Raw genomic sequence first — 15,421 nt, 5'->3', positions numbered from 1 at the left:
CTGTTTTCTGTGGTCCTGCATTCTGGTGCGTATATTTTGAGTGCTGTTAAAATTATTTCCAAACGTTGTCAGCATTTGTTTTTAATAGTTAAATCATTGAGGCTATAGTAACAATGCTCAGGTAGTTTTTGTTGAATAGTTAGAATGTATGAGTCAAAAACTTCACCAAAACACCATCTTTGGCAGTCAATTTGTCTCTTTTCCTGCTCCAGAGGCTGCTGCAGTCCATACTAGTTGGTATCTGCCGCATTCTCCTTTGTTTGCCTTTTGATCTATCTGTTACCACCAATTCCCAGGCACCAGCAATCTCAATTTTCCTGTGGGTCCAGAATGTGTCCATCATCTCCTTCTCCTCATGCGAGTTCAAGGACCTTCTCAATAGTCATTCATTTTGTTCAACTAACTTACAGCAAAGGTTGTAACATTGAAATTCAACTGATTCCATCTTGCATTCTAGGTCTAGTTTTTACATGCACACAATGTTGTCAACCACATTTAAGCATTCTGCTTCTTAGTCAAGCTCGAATACATTTTTTTTCTTTTGGCATACTAATCTTTGGAGCAAGTTATGTTATTTTGACAAGACCCCATTAAAGGAATCATTGTACAGATTTATTCACTTGCAAGTCACAAATTCCAACTGAGTTCTTGTCGGTCTTTGATGTGACTAAGCTGACCAACTTTTTACATAGTGCAAAAGCAGAATGGGAACTTTTTTTTTAGAAAAATGACTTCATCAAATGGGATTGATCACACATAGACTAATACAAACTGTGCTTGTTTCATATTTGCACATAACATGAGCATCCTGTTTTACCAATGCACAATGGTCCCTATTTTGTAGTTTCCTTATAAAATCCAGCACTGGAAAAAATTAGACATTTTCTAAGCGGTTTATTGATTACGTTAACTACAACACAACTACATTCCAGAATTAAATATTGAAATTGATATGCTTTACAACTATTTTTTTGGGCATGAAACAAGTGCCATATTTAGAAATTTAATAGCAGGACTACCTACTTCCATTCTGTGCAAACATTGGCCTCGCTTCTAAATTGTATAACCCATTTATTTTACTCACTTTGGGAAACCATTTAAAACATTGATTTTGCATGTTGTGTCATTAAGGGTCTAGTTCTACAACATATTTTATTGATGTGTGGGGCAGGATTGCTTCTGCCCTGTTCAAGGTTCATCAGATTGAAAAGTAAATTCTTCTAAATTTATGTAAAGTCAGAAGGAACAGAATCTTCTCTCAACTCTACAGTTTTCCCGATTGCCTCTTACTCCTGATACAATCACTCTTTTGTCTTAACTATTTGAATTGGAAAGTGGAGCACCATTCCCACAGTAATTGTCATTATTGAAAACTTAACAGTAAAATTCTTGGCATACCCACCTATAGCACCAGATAAAATGTTGGCCCCCAGCTTAGGGAGGGAAGAATGAGCAAGATGTTCCCACTCCTGATTACTATTCACAGCTGTAAAATGCACTCGTGAACATTGGGAGATTAAACTTGGCTGTGTGAAGATTCATGAAGAATGTTTTTCTTCTCCAATATGAATGATCAGACAGAGTAGCTTATATGGGAAGAAGGACATGAGGCAGAAATGGATGAAATAACTAAAATGCTGTAGCACTGAAAGTTATTTCTAAGGTCATTACCACAAACCTTTTTAATGCACTTGCACTGTAGGGTTTGTAACAATGTGGCAAATGCCATCTTTAGTGTTGATGGTTAAAATCTGTACTTGTCATTTTGTTGTGTTTTAAATTTCCATTGTCGAAGTGTCATCTATCTGTGTATTTTCTTTTTATTTTAATTTTACATTCATTTTATTTTTAATTTTGTAAAAGATCTCTCATTTTCTTACTCCTAGCAGTTGTTCTTTTGAAGTTGACATGTGTCACAACAGATCTAATCTTATTCAGTGTTACAAGGAAACATGCACTCAGGCTTACATGAATAGAGGCTTTTTATTGCAGGAATTTCTACAGAATGCCAAGTATGTTTTCATTAGTCCAGAATCCTATGCCACTCATCACACTGTTTCACTTGTGCTAAACAAACAAAATAATATTACTTAACAGATGTCCAGTTGATCCATTCTGAAAAAAATTAAGATAATTTGGATGTTGATATTTTCACTTACAATTTTGTATGTAGGAAACACGCATTCTTTTATTCCATTATAAAAGAAGGCTTTCAGTATTTCTTATCTAATTTAATCTTCGTATTCCAGCAAAATCTCATTTTACCCAATGGGGCCCTTTTTCCATTCTAGGCCCCTCCTCAACTTCACTATCACCATAGTTGTCCGTTGCCTACACAAAGTAAGGAGAACGTTGTACGGACTTGGCAGGTAAATGTGATTCCACCTGCTCTCATTCAGCCTCAGTTACTAGACAAGCATTAATACTTTTCTGTCCTTCCATTATACTACTTACACTTGTGACAAGCTGTCTATGTATTCCCATGTGTTACTAGAGCATTGTGTCTTATTTTTATTTTTCTACATACTGTAGAAAGATTTTTTCTTTCAACAATGCCGAACATTTGAAACTTATCTCAGTGCTGGTAAAATAAATTACTTGTGAAATAATTATCAGTCATTCAGTCACATAATTGTGGTGCCTTAAACAATTTAAAGCAGTTTGTTTATTTTAAGAATGAGTGTCTAATATGCATTTAGCTGCATTTCTGATAAATAACATATAATCTGTCTTTTGGTTTAAATGTTCAACATAGAAGCTCTGCATCAAATTTAATCTCCTCCACCAAACTTTTCCCTGCTGGCCTGAAATCCGGTGTCATTTGTAGAATACATTATACTAGTGACATCTTGGATGTGAAGATTATCAAAAAAAAATCGTCAATTAAAAGAATCAAAGAAATTAATCTAGAAAATTCTCTCAACCAGCACCATACCGATTTGAAGGTGAAGATGTAACCTTCAGGTTGATCTTTTATTTACCCCAGTGACCTACATGTGGTGATACTTCTGAATGTTGACCTCATTTTCTGAAATTTCAAGACTGCTGCCTTAATTAACAGTCAATTATTTGGGCCTTATTCTGTCGCCATTGGGATTTATTAGTGAGAAGCAACTAGAACCAAAATCTGTGCTTTTCATGGAATTGTTTGACGTTCGATGGTAATTCGTTCAGTGAATCTATCTTTTAAAACCAGTTGCTAATGAAGTGAGACACAGTTACAAAGCAAAGAGGTTCTAAAAGGTTGAAGTGTTACATAGATTGGCCAAACCATTGTCTTCCAATAGAACCCAATTGGGTTTTATTTCATTTGCACCTTGTATCTAAAATTGTACCAAGATGTAAAGTTTTATTTCCAGAACTTCAGGATTCCAACTTAGCTTGTGCTTCATAAGCTTTAATGTCCACTTCTGTTGCACTCCCCAAGGTCTTTCCTTGAGGGAAGTTTCAAGAGAGAAGCTTGTTATCAGATGTTGGATTAACTCCCATGATAGGCCACACCCACACAACAAATAAGGGTCAAAGTGTGTAAAGGTGGCCAGTGCACTCTAACCCATTTGTGCTATCACTTGGGATTAATTCATACGCTTCTGAGCCCATGTTTTCATCCCTGTTTTAGGTTTTAATTGATTTTTTTTTCTACCTGAGTATATCACTATCCTTCAGGAGCTCCATTAGGAGACAGTAATTGATTGTCCAGTCTGCATAAAAATACGACAACTTTAGGGTTCGCGATTGCAAATTCTAGATATTGCTAATGAATAGAGTCATCTATCATATGATAACTTATATGGTATGTCAAATGTTGTTAGCTGAATAATCTATATAAAAGTTTGTAATTATGGTATTCGCCCTAGTTTTCAAATTTCAAATTAATATGCTGAAGCAACAATTTTTTTTTTTGTTTCTCCAATCAGCTTTCCACCGCTGCCACAGTACCGGACAAATTAAGCAGTGAAAGCCTGTGAGAGTGCGACATAGCTAAATTATTAATTTGTGTCCTATCCAAAGCACATCAAAGGCTTTGCTACGTCATCCTAAGTAGAGTTTATTGCCCATTGTGCAGCACGATCCATTGCAACCAGGATTATAGTATCATCTGCGAAGGCTTCCTTTCCTGATTCCACACTATTAATTTAGGTAACTCTCCAAAAGTATATCCATTGTGCCCTTTTTTCTACTTTATTGTTGATTTAAAACAGCACTTGCTTCTATATGTTTGCTGATAGTAGCTGACTTTACCTCACCACCACCACTTTGACTTCCCCTCTGTCTTTAAATTATCAGACTGCTCGTCCAATATACAGTGCTCCTTGTATCTCGGTTCTGACAGTATCATTCACTTGGCTCCTCCAGGGACGCACAGACTTGCATTAGCTCCCTGATGAACAATGCCTTCATTTTAAAAGTGTTTACTTTATCTCGAATCCCTCTATGCCATTACTTCTTCCAATCTGTCTAATTTCTTCCATGTTTCCAAGATATCCCCACTCCTCCAATTCTGGTCTCTTGAAACATTTTAATTTTAATTGCTCCACTATTGATAGCTGTTGCCTACAGGTGCCAAGACCACAGCTCTCAAATTTTACCCCTAAACCTCTTCTCTTTTCTGAAGCTTGTCTCATCTGCCCTAGCATCTCTTATGTGGCTTGCTGACAGATAATGTTTGGTAATGCCCGTGAAGACCCTTGAGATATTTCACCATGTCAAAGGCAATGTGTTTGTCCAACAAGACGTTGTTAATGCAAAGGCTTGGTGGAACTGTTAATGAGAAGACAGAAGGGTAAAGTTAGACTCCGCCAGTGGCTTGAAACTGGATCAGAGTAATTCAATAACTTATTTTACAAAACTCCTGATATTGCTTCAATTTACTTCAGTCAAAACTAAAATCAGACAGTGTGCCAAATTTCCAAATTGCTTGAGCACTTTTCCCACCACTGACAGGAAATGCCAACTCATCCCCAGAAAATACATAACCTCCTGGAACTTGTGATTTGAATATTTTTTTAGTGTGTGATACATGTTGATATTTTTCTCCATTCTACAAGAATAACAATGAGTTGCATTTACACGGCACCTTTAACGTGGAAAGACATCCTCATGTTCCAAGCCATAACCAGAAGTAATTGGGCTTCAAGCTAATAAAGGAGACAAGACTGGAGAAGCCTGAACTCTGTCAAATAGGCATACTTAAAGAAGGATGTTAGAGGGAATGAAGAGGCACAGGACTTTCCAGGAAAATTAGTGTGTGGAACTAATGTGACTGAATGCATAACTGCAAGTCAAGAAGGAGTATGGAGAACAGCACTACAGCTAAGGATCAAAGCAGGAGAGGGAGTTTGGAGAGCTGAAAGGGCTGTGTGTGTTACACACATGATCAGAGAAAAGTCATGAAAGGACATAGGCACTTGTCTGTTCATTAGGTTGTGTTATTTTGGTTGACCCTTGAAACTCACTTATCTGTGGACTCTTTTTTTTTCACCCCTTGAGCTTTGGTGCTATATCCATATCAGGATACTTTGCTCTTGCACTTTAGTAGCTCCTGGACCACCTGATCATTTTTGTCAAACTAGTCTTGATATCTCCTGATAGAGAAGTCCAGAATCTCCTTGGAAATGCTTCTTTAAAGGTGGACTAGACTATGGTTAGTTGTGAGGCAGAGTAGATCTTCATAGAGCTCTTGAGTCCATTGCAATTAAAGTTCCTGCAACAATGTTTCTGCTGTGCTGCCATTTTTAGGCCACACTAATAGAAACAATAGACCAGATTAGATTAGTCAATGGTCACTCCAGCATTCACCAAGTCCTGTCATGGCCCAGATAATATGGGCATCTTTGTAGTTCCTCAGTCAGGCAATGATGTGTTAAGTAGGTGCCAGTATGTGGTGTAACAGTGTTGCCAAGAGGTCTTCTATATGTCTCTCTGGAAAGATAGGGTGTGTTATGACCAGATCATGTTCTAGGCATTTTGTCAGAAGAACTCCATTGCTATTTGTTTTCCCTATGTACTATTTTGCTGGTCGCACCTTTCTAGAGCTTTGTATCCCTTCTGACTGGTGTAGAAATGAGCAAGGATAATCATCTTGTCTCCTTTTAGGATACAGAATAATGATCAAGGCTAATATAGAATTTCACTGTGGACTCACATCTAGGGTTAGGATGTAGATACTGATGACTACAGTGTACTGTATCTGGATTGGTATGAGACATTCTATTATCCCACAATATGGCTCACTTACTTGGTCAAGTAGTTTTTTTTAATGAATCTCAATTTTTAATGGCATGTTTGTTGATTTGCTAACCTAAAGACGACTACAAAATTAACAAATTCTAAGTGAAAAATAGTTCTCCAAAATTCAGGAGGACCTGTATCAGGTGAATTTGCAAATTATTACTGGAAGGGAATGTTACCAATCTTGAATGAAATAAATGAAATACTTTTAAAATCATGCCCTAATGCACAAAAAAATTGAAGACAAGAGCATCTGACAATGTGATTAACTGGTCATGAACTGATGAGACTAAAGTCCATTTACAGACTATAAGAAGATAGTTCTCATGAGAACGGGCATAGATATTGAGCTCAGCCTGTTGCAAGAGATGCCAAGAAGATTATTGGAGACTGACAGGAGATAGCTGAGTTAGTAATCGTAAGCCTGTTTTTTAAATTTAAAGAGTCACATGGCTACTCAGGTCTGCACAAAGCTGTTGAGGCTTTCATTGGGGCGAGATTTGGGTGGAACCCCAGAATTTAGTCGAAGTTTTTAAATGCTTCGGTGAAGTCCATCTGTCAATAATGCAGTGTAGAATTGACTGTAAACTGCTAGCTTGCAAAGCGCATAGAGATGTGGTCCTGAATAAATCTCTTTTTTTTTAAGAAAACTCTGAACAGGTTGATAAGAGTCTGGAATAGGTGGGACTGGAATCCAGGCCTCCCAGTCCAGAGGCAGACTGTACCACTGTAACACAAGAGGGCCCTTCCTGAACAGATCATGCTGCTGATCTGAATGATGTTCACCTGAAGGTGCTGAAAGAAATTGAGTTATGTGCTGTAAACATGTTGCTTATAGATTTTCCAGTTTGTCAGGGTGTAAGATTGATCAATTGGACTGCCTTGATTTTGATTTTATTGTCACATGTATTTTATATATAAGAATACAGTAATATGCAGTGGAAAGCTTTTATGTGTCACCACAGTGCAGCATCATTTTGACTAATTTAAGAATAATGGAAAAGATGAAAGATATAGCTTGAAGAGAGTCCATCAGTCAGTCCTGAGCCAGCACATCAATGTCAACCACAGCTGCACCACCATCCCCCCGTGACCACTTAGCCACTATCTGCACTAGATCCAACCAGCATCTAAATTGCTGGTCCTCAGGCTCAATCTTTGCTGAGCTGATACTCCTCTGCCATCGTCTTGCTGCCGCCGACTGGAAACGGGCTTTTCTGTTGCCAGTATTTAAAAAATATATATATTCCTGGTGGAGACTGAATAATAGGGAGTTACAATGAAATGACGAACATGCACTGTCCCTGCCTGCCCTGATCTGGCGGTTTGCTGTTGGTCCTTTTGATATATGCATCTGGGCTTTGATACTGTCTATCTAGGTATAGTAATTGAATTGCTTAGGTTATGAATCAGTGAACTTGTATACAAATTAAGTAAGCATAGACCTAATATATATATTCTTTTTTTCTTTTTATATTTTGTTTGTTTTTATTTTTAAGAATATGAGTGATCTTTGGAACCAATTGCAAATTAATTGAATGAGTGCATAGTCAGTTTGAAAAGGATCAGATGGGTTCCTAATTGTGGCTGATGGAGCATGTGATAAGGATGTCTCATGTTTGTTATGATCTCCTGGAATAGCTTTTTCACACCCTTTTCAGGTCAGGCAACAATCTGTCTGATGCTGTGGGATTTGAAATGTCAGTTTAACTTATCTCCCCACAAATGCAGCTGGACCTGCTGAGTTTCTCCAAGACTTTGTTTAATTCAGACTCCCAGCATCTTCAAGCATTTCCTTTTATTGGAGTTAACAAATTCTATTCTTATTTCAAAATGGTTCAGCAGGCAGGGACAAACAAATGAACAATAGAAAATATGTAGTTAAATCGCCAACAATAACTTCATTTTATTTATCAGACCATATAGTGGAAAAAGTACATCACAATGTCAAAATCGAAATGAGAAATTTATGTTCTTTCTGGCATAAACTAACAAGGATTAGTATAGCTGGCTTCCAGCTAAAATTCTCTGTTAGGCTGCAGCTGAAATTCTCTGTTAGGCTTGTGTGTATCAATGAAATCTTAAGTGTTGGCCTACTATAGGTCCTGCTTTTACTCAGTGAATTTTATGCATCTGATTCTCTCAACTGTTGTGCCAAGGAGGAAGTGGCTATGCTGACTCATAATCACATTTTAAGTTGACTCATCTGTTTTCCACATAGTTGCAGTTTGGAACAAGCAGTCTTGTCAATCCCTGTAATGTTTTACTATAGAAATCTACTTAATAAATCTTTCTGGCAAGGGAAATATTGTGTGGAGCCAATGATCACATGTAGGCTTCCCTTCAGTTTACATGCCGTTAACTGAAATCTGGAACTTCTAAAATGCTTTGATGATACAAGTAGCATTTTATTTTCAAATTGTTTGCTGTTGAAGTAAATAATTAAACTCTTTACATATACACAGATCTATATGGACAGTGTCTATTTGCAAGGTCTGAATATGACTTATACCTTTATTGTCAATTGATTGTGGGTGGGGAAATCCTTGCAGATGAGCAATGTGGTTCAAGAGTTATTTCCTGTCCCACTGAATGCCTGAAATCAATCATAGCAGTCAACATGGCATGAGGGAATGCTTGAAATAGTCTCTCTGCTGAAGCAGGGACTCGGAACAAATTTTAAAAAGCAATTGTTCAAATTCACTGTTTCTTTTCCAGTGTTGAATCTGTGCTCTGTCAACTCTGCAGAAAATCCAGCACTCCTCTTTACTTTTATTAACCACATTAATAAAGTGTGGATCCTCCGATGTTGCAAGTTGCAGTGACATGCACACTTGTAAGCTGTATCTAATACATCTCAGGTGCAAGTATACTTCTGCTGTTTTAATTGCTAGGTGATAACAATATTGAGCATTAGTTTCTGAAGTATGTACTACATTGTTGAATCCATGTATTTTCAAAGTTGTTGCAAACTGGGGTAAACAACCTCAGAAAATTTGCTTTACTGCAGATGAAGATGTGCATATAGAAATTATCGGGGGTGATAAGGAAAAAAAAATGTCAGTGACATTCCAAAAAAGGGATGCATAGAGTGCAGCAGATTTATGGAGAAGGACACAAAGTTTTACATAGATTTGGAGAGAAAAGTTACAGTTATAGAACTAAGACACAGACTGAAATAAATAAAATACATTTCTACAGTAAGTTCCATAAGTTAGTGCCCATATTGAAGCTGACCATTAATTAGCAAAATCCACTGAACGTAACAACAGAGGGGGCTATCTAATTCAGTATTAGGTTATAACTGAATTAATTTCTGAGTGTATCTCAATTACAAGAAGAACTTAGGAAGTATTTTTATACCGAAACTACAAAATTTGTTTGATGGACACTTGGAAAATGGGCCAGAACATGGTTCCACTCTATTTGACCCAACTTTCAAATTATATCAGTCTATTCAGATTCCTTATAGTGAGGCTGTCTCTTGGAGGGTGTGGGGTTGGAGGTGTTAATCCGGGTGTGGTTGGGGAGGGTGGTATTTAATCAGCATGGTGCAGGTGCAATGTTAGTAGAAAATTCCTGGAGTACACCTGGAGTAAATCTTCCCCTTAAATCCTTTGCAAGTACTCAGCAGCAAGTAACATAATTTCCGAGAGTCCTAAATCTTAGAAAGTCAATCCTAGAAGAGACCCAGGGTTGGATTTTCTGACTCCTGTCAGAACAGATTTGATCTGAATCTGGCCTGTCCCAAATGTATCTGCTGAAGGAAACCAGGTAGAACCACCAATTGGTGCAGGAATGCCAATGCTCTGTGCTGGGTCAGGGGTGGGGCAACTTTTTGAGTCAAGGGATTGGGGTCTGCTGCGTTTGTAACGCGGGTGGGGGCTCCGGTGCCTGCAACAGGGCTGGGGGCTGTTCTACCCCTGATGGGGGGAGGGGATCACTGTTCTGTGGAATGGAGAGGGCCAGGTAACCAGACCAGGACTTAGTCTGGGACTTGTGATTTCTGTCCCTGGTCATTCAGGCCAGTACACTTTTTACTTAACATCTCTTGATCCAATGGTTTTGGGAGTTAAAGCTTCTGAAGGCAATCTGACAGCGACTGAGGAGAGCTAGGTATGTAAGTGAGGCAGTAGGGTACCAAGTGAGTGTGGTTAGAGTAGGCCAGGATGGGAGGGGGCAAGAGGTGGAGTGGGGTTTTTGGGTTCAGCAGGGTTGGTTCAGGGTCCAGTGCAGAGGGATTCCAGCCCATCAGTTCTAGTTTGGGCCATGGCAGGGCCTATCTATGCCCAGGTTGGCAGGTGGGGCTTGGGAGTCCAACTAGGCCAGAGTCAGCCGTTGAAGGGGATGGTGGCTTTCTGATCCAGAGGGGATGATCAGGCTGTGGTGATGTGGGTGGTTGTCAGGTGCAGCAGTGATAGACTGGTTGAGTACAGTTTGTACGTAGCCTGTTTTGAACAGGCTAACAAAGATGTTTTGAAGGAGAATCACTGGATTTGAAATATTAATTGTTTTTCTCTCTCTGCCAGACTTGCTGAGGTTTCTCCAGCACTTTCTGTTTTCATTTTCAGATTTCCAGCATCCACTGTACTTTGCTTTTATATGGTTACTAGCTTTTTTGCCTGCACTTTTCAGGCAGCACCTTCCTCTTGGCAATGCCTGGTTGCACCAACTGGGGGATGGTAAGTATGATGGGGCCTGCTGGAGCCTTGCAGAGGAGAGGAGGCAGCACCTTGGAGGGTCAGCAACCTATTAAAAAGTGACCCAAGTATAAAGCACCAATCAGGTGCATGTCAAAACATATTTCACCGTAGAAATATCTTAAGTGTTTGCTTGCTTTGAACTTCCTAAATTGTTTGGTTCAGCAATATATCAGTTGAAAATTGCCACCTTACCTACAGTGATCATTAAGGATGTAATAACTGAGCATTTGGAAAGTGTTGACAGAATCTGTCCTAGTCAGCATGGGACGGCACGGTGGCTCAGTGGTTAGCACTGTTGCCTCACAGCACCAGGGTCCTGGGTTCGATTCCAACCTTGGGTGACTGTCTGTGTGGAGTTTGCACATTCTCCCCATGTCTGTGTGGGTTTTCTCCCGCAGTCCAAAGATCTGCAGGTCAAGTGAATTGGTCATGCTTAAAATTGTCAATTAGGTGCATTAGTCAGAGGGAAAAAGGGTTTGGGTGTGTTACTCTTCGCAGGGTCGGTGTGGACCTGTTGGGCCAAAGGTCCTGTTTCCACACTGTAGGGAATCTAATCTAATCTAAAAATCATTTGTCAAATCTTCTGGAATTTTTTGAGGGTGTGACCAGTGGAGTAGATAATGGTGAATCAGTAGATGTTGTGTGTCAGGACTTTCAAAAGGCTTTTGACAAGGTTCCAAACAAGAAATTAAAATTAAAGCTTATGATATCGGAGTAATGTATTGACGTGGATAGAGAATTGATTGACAGGCAGCAAGCAGAGAGTTGGAATAAATGGGTTCTTTTCAGTGTGGCAGGCAGTGATGAGTGAGGTGCGCAGGGTTCAGTGCTGGGATCTCAGCTGTTCACAATATACATTAATGATTTGGATGAAGGAATTGAATGCCACATCTCCAATTTTGCAGATGGCGCTAAGTTGAGTGACAGTGTGTGCTGTGGGAAGGATGCTAAGAGGCTGCAGGGTGATTTGGACAAACTGGCTGAGTGGGTAATTACTTGGCAAATGCAATATAATGTGGATAAGTGTGAAGTTACTCAGTCTGGTCACAAAAACAGAAAGGCAGATTATTATATGAATGGTGCTGGCCTAGGAGAAGACTGAGGTACAAAGAGACCTGGTTATCATGATGGAACAGTTTCGAAGGTTGACATGCAAGTGCAGCAGATGGTCGGGTTATCATGATGGAACAGTTTCGAAGGTTGACATGCAAGTGCAGCAGATGGTCGGGAAAGGGAATAGCATGCTCTCTTTTAGAGTGAAAGGATTTAAGTATCAGAGTAAAGATGTCTTGCTGCAGTTCTACAGGACTGGGTGAGGCCACACCTTGAGTATTGTGTGCAGTTTTTGTCTCAGTCTGAGGAAGGATATTCTTGCTATTGAGGGTATCCAGCAAAGATTCACCAGACTGATTCCTGGATGGCAGGACTTATTATATAAGGAAAGACTGGATAACTCTGTTTGCATCTGCTGGAATTTAGAAGAATGAAGGGGCATCTCGTGTAAGCTCCTGATGGGACTGCATAGGCTAGACGCAGGAAGAATATTCCCCAACGTTGGTGAAGTCCTGAACAAGGCATCACAGCCTAAGAATAGGTAAGTCATTCACGACCAAGATGAGGAAGAATTTCTTCACCAAGTTGTGAACCTGTGGAATTCTCTCCCACAGGAAACTGCTGGGGCTAGTTTGGTAGATTTACTCGAGGGAGCTGGACATGGTCCTTGCATCTAAAAGGATCATGGGGTATGGAAAGAGGGTGGGAATGTGATACGGAGTTTGCATGATCAGCCATGATCACTCTGAATGAACCTGCATTTATTTTCTATGTATATAAGATTAGATTAGATTACTTAGTGTGGAAACAGGCCCTTCGGCCCACAAGTCCACACCGACCCACCGAAGTGCAACCCATTTTACCCCTTCACCTAACACTACGGGCAATTTAGCATGGTCAATTCACCTAACCTGCACATTTTTGGACTGTGGGAGGAAACCGGAGCACCCAGAGGAAACCCACGCAGACACTGGGAGAATGTGCAAACTCCACGCAGTCAGTCGCATGATACGGGAATTGAACCCAGGTCTCTGGCGCAGTGAGGCAGCAGTGCTAACCACTGTGCCACCGTGCCGCCCATTAACAAATTCCAAAAGTAGCTTAGCAGACCATTAATTGGAGGTGAGAAAATTTTCTGTTTCACCACGCCCAGCTTTCTTTTGAAAATTGTGTATCATTTCAGAGGCTCATGTGTGTCGTTGTTCCTGCCCCCAGTGGCAATTGAAAATTCAGCCCACAGATTCTACAACCAAGAAACTGTGTACCACCAAATTCTTCTTGCTCCTACCTGTGTGTATTCAATGTGCTGTCTTTTGCTTCAGTTAAAGACAATTCATGACCATTGCCTGTCAGCTGTTGCTTAGTTGAGATGGTGTGTGATTCAGTTCTTAAATATGCCAGATGCTGAAAACTGTCATCATCTTGATGAGAGAAAATGTTCTTCATGCAGTGAGTGGTTAGAGTTTGGAAAACACTGTCTCCATTATACTGCTAGGCAGGTTCAGTTGTGGATTGCAAAAGTGATTTAGATAAACACCTGAAGAGGATTGTAAAGAAAAGGCAGGCGGGTGGAATAAACAAAGCTTTTGTCTTCAAGAGCAAGCATGGTCTTGATGGGATGAATGGCCTCCTCCTTTGTTGTAACCATTCTGATTCTGTTCTTATGGTAACAATTGAGCAGGACAAGCAATTAGATGTCTTGTGTGGCAGATGCAGTGTGAATCCATATGGGGAGGAGAATGAATAAACACTTTCAGCTGAAGACTGGCCTAATGGAGAATACCTTCATTTTACAGAGATGTTTAAATATTTAACAACATATAAAGAGAAGATCAATGCAAGTGACTTAGTAGAATGCTCTTCAGGTAGATGTTGCTTAATCTCATCATTGTATCAGATTGAGTGCGTAAGAATATTAATGTGCTTTTGCACATTATGGCCATGAATGGCGAACAATACTTACACTCATGACACAACCATCACCTCCTTCTGGCCCTCAGCAATTCTCATTTTGCCCGTTCTACGTAGACCAGTGTTTCTTGGGATATATTTCTGTGGGAGGACTGAATCTGTAATCTCCAATTTCTTCCCACAGTCCCAAAGACATGCAGGTTAGGTGAATTGGCCATGTTAAATTATGCTGTAGTGTCCAGGGATTTGCAGGCTAGGTGGATTAGCTCGGGAAATGTCAAGTTGCAGTGATGGTTTAGATGGGTAAGTCTGGGTGGGATGCACTTGGGAGGGTCAGTACAGACTTGATGGACCGAATGGCCTCTTCTGCACTATATAGATTCTATGATGATTCATTGCAAAATCTAAAGGATGTTGGAACCTCCCTTAGATGATGTTGACATTAGTGTGATAATAAATTGAGTTCCTGCACGAAGAATGGCTTTTAAAGCTTCTCCAGTTCTAAAATCCTGCATGACCACACTATTTCCTGACCCAACTGGGCAAGCACTTAATCAGAGGCATTTTCAACATTGGTAGGCCCTAATTATCCAAATGGAGTGTGACTCACTGAAGGTATGCAAGCTGATCCCTGACAACGTGTAACCAGCAGTTCAGCAGCCAAAGGAGAGGTTAAGAAAAAAATGTCTGAACATAGCGGGTGGTTAGGATGTGGAATTCTCTGCCACAGGAATGACTTAAAGTCCATAAGCTTTCTTGAAAGGGAACTAGTTGCTTCAAAAACGGGAAAAGTACATAGCATTGGAAGTAAATAAGATCATGATATTAACTGGGATAGAGACATTGACTGATCATGTGGCTGTTTGTCCTGTAACATTCTGTCATTCTGGAATTATACCTTTCCTGACACCATGTTTGAAATCTGGTAGCTCAGTTTAAGATTTGAAAAAGACTTAAATATTTTCATTAAATATAGGTTTTCATGTTACTTGTGTGTAGAAGGTTGAGCTCTTTAAAATGACAAAAGCATGCAAACAGATAGTTCCAGAGGAAGTAATTCCTCTGGGGGAATTTGAAATGAGTGCAAAATGAGAATGAATTCAAGCAACGTTTTTTTTCACAAGGATAGTGAAATTGTAGAGGTTATTCACTTAAAGCACTCGAGACTGGGATGTGTAGATTTTTCATATATAAACATGTTGAAAGAAGTAGATTAATGATATTAAAGTTAACCATGATCTATCTGATTAAATGGTGAAATGGTAGAAGGTGTGGCTTGGCCAAGTCCTGTTACCATGCTTCAATAAGAACATAGGGAGATTCTAAAATGAAAAAGGAGAACAATTACATTTTTGTTGTTTTATATATTTAAACAGAATGTAGTAGTTGGGGCAGCTGAAGCTGTTGGGTGAGATGGGGGCACCTTTAGACTACTACAAACTTACAATCTAAAAAAAAAACTCCAAAATTGATCCGAATTTCGACTAGCATCTGACATTGAGCATATCTTTATCTTAGACTTG

The 15,421-nt window shown here is 39.5% G+C and overlaps 1 protein-coding gene across 6 annotated transcripts in view; it reads left to right on the top strand.

Annotated features, from left to right (window-relative positions):
• The window catches only part of hmga1a (high mobility group AT-hook 1a), a 122,977-nt gene that overhangs the window by 91,101 nt on the left and 16,455 nt on the right, over positions 1-15,421 (top strand). The window lies entirely within an intron of this gene.

The sequence above is a fragment of the Chiloscyllium punctatum genome, chromosome 45, assembly GCF_047496795.1.
Source record: "Chiloscyllium punctatum isolate Juve2018m chromosome 45, sChiPun1.3, whole genome shotgun sequence".
Lineage (NCBI taxonomy): Eukaryota > Metazoa > Chordata > Chondrichthyes > Orectolobiformes > Hemiscylliidae > Chiloscyllium > Chiloscyllium punctatum.
The sequence above is the reverse complement of the archived record's forward strand: the minus strand, read 5'-3'. Positions and strand labels throughout refer to the sequence as shown.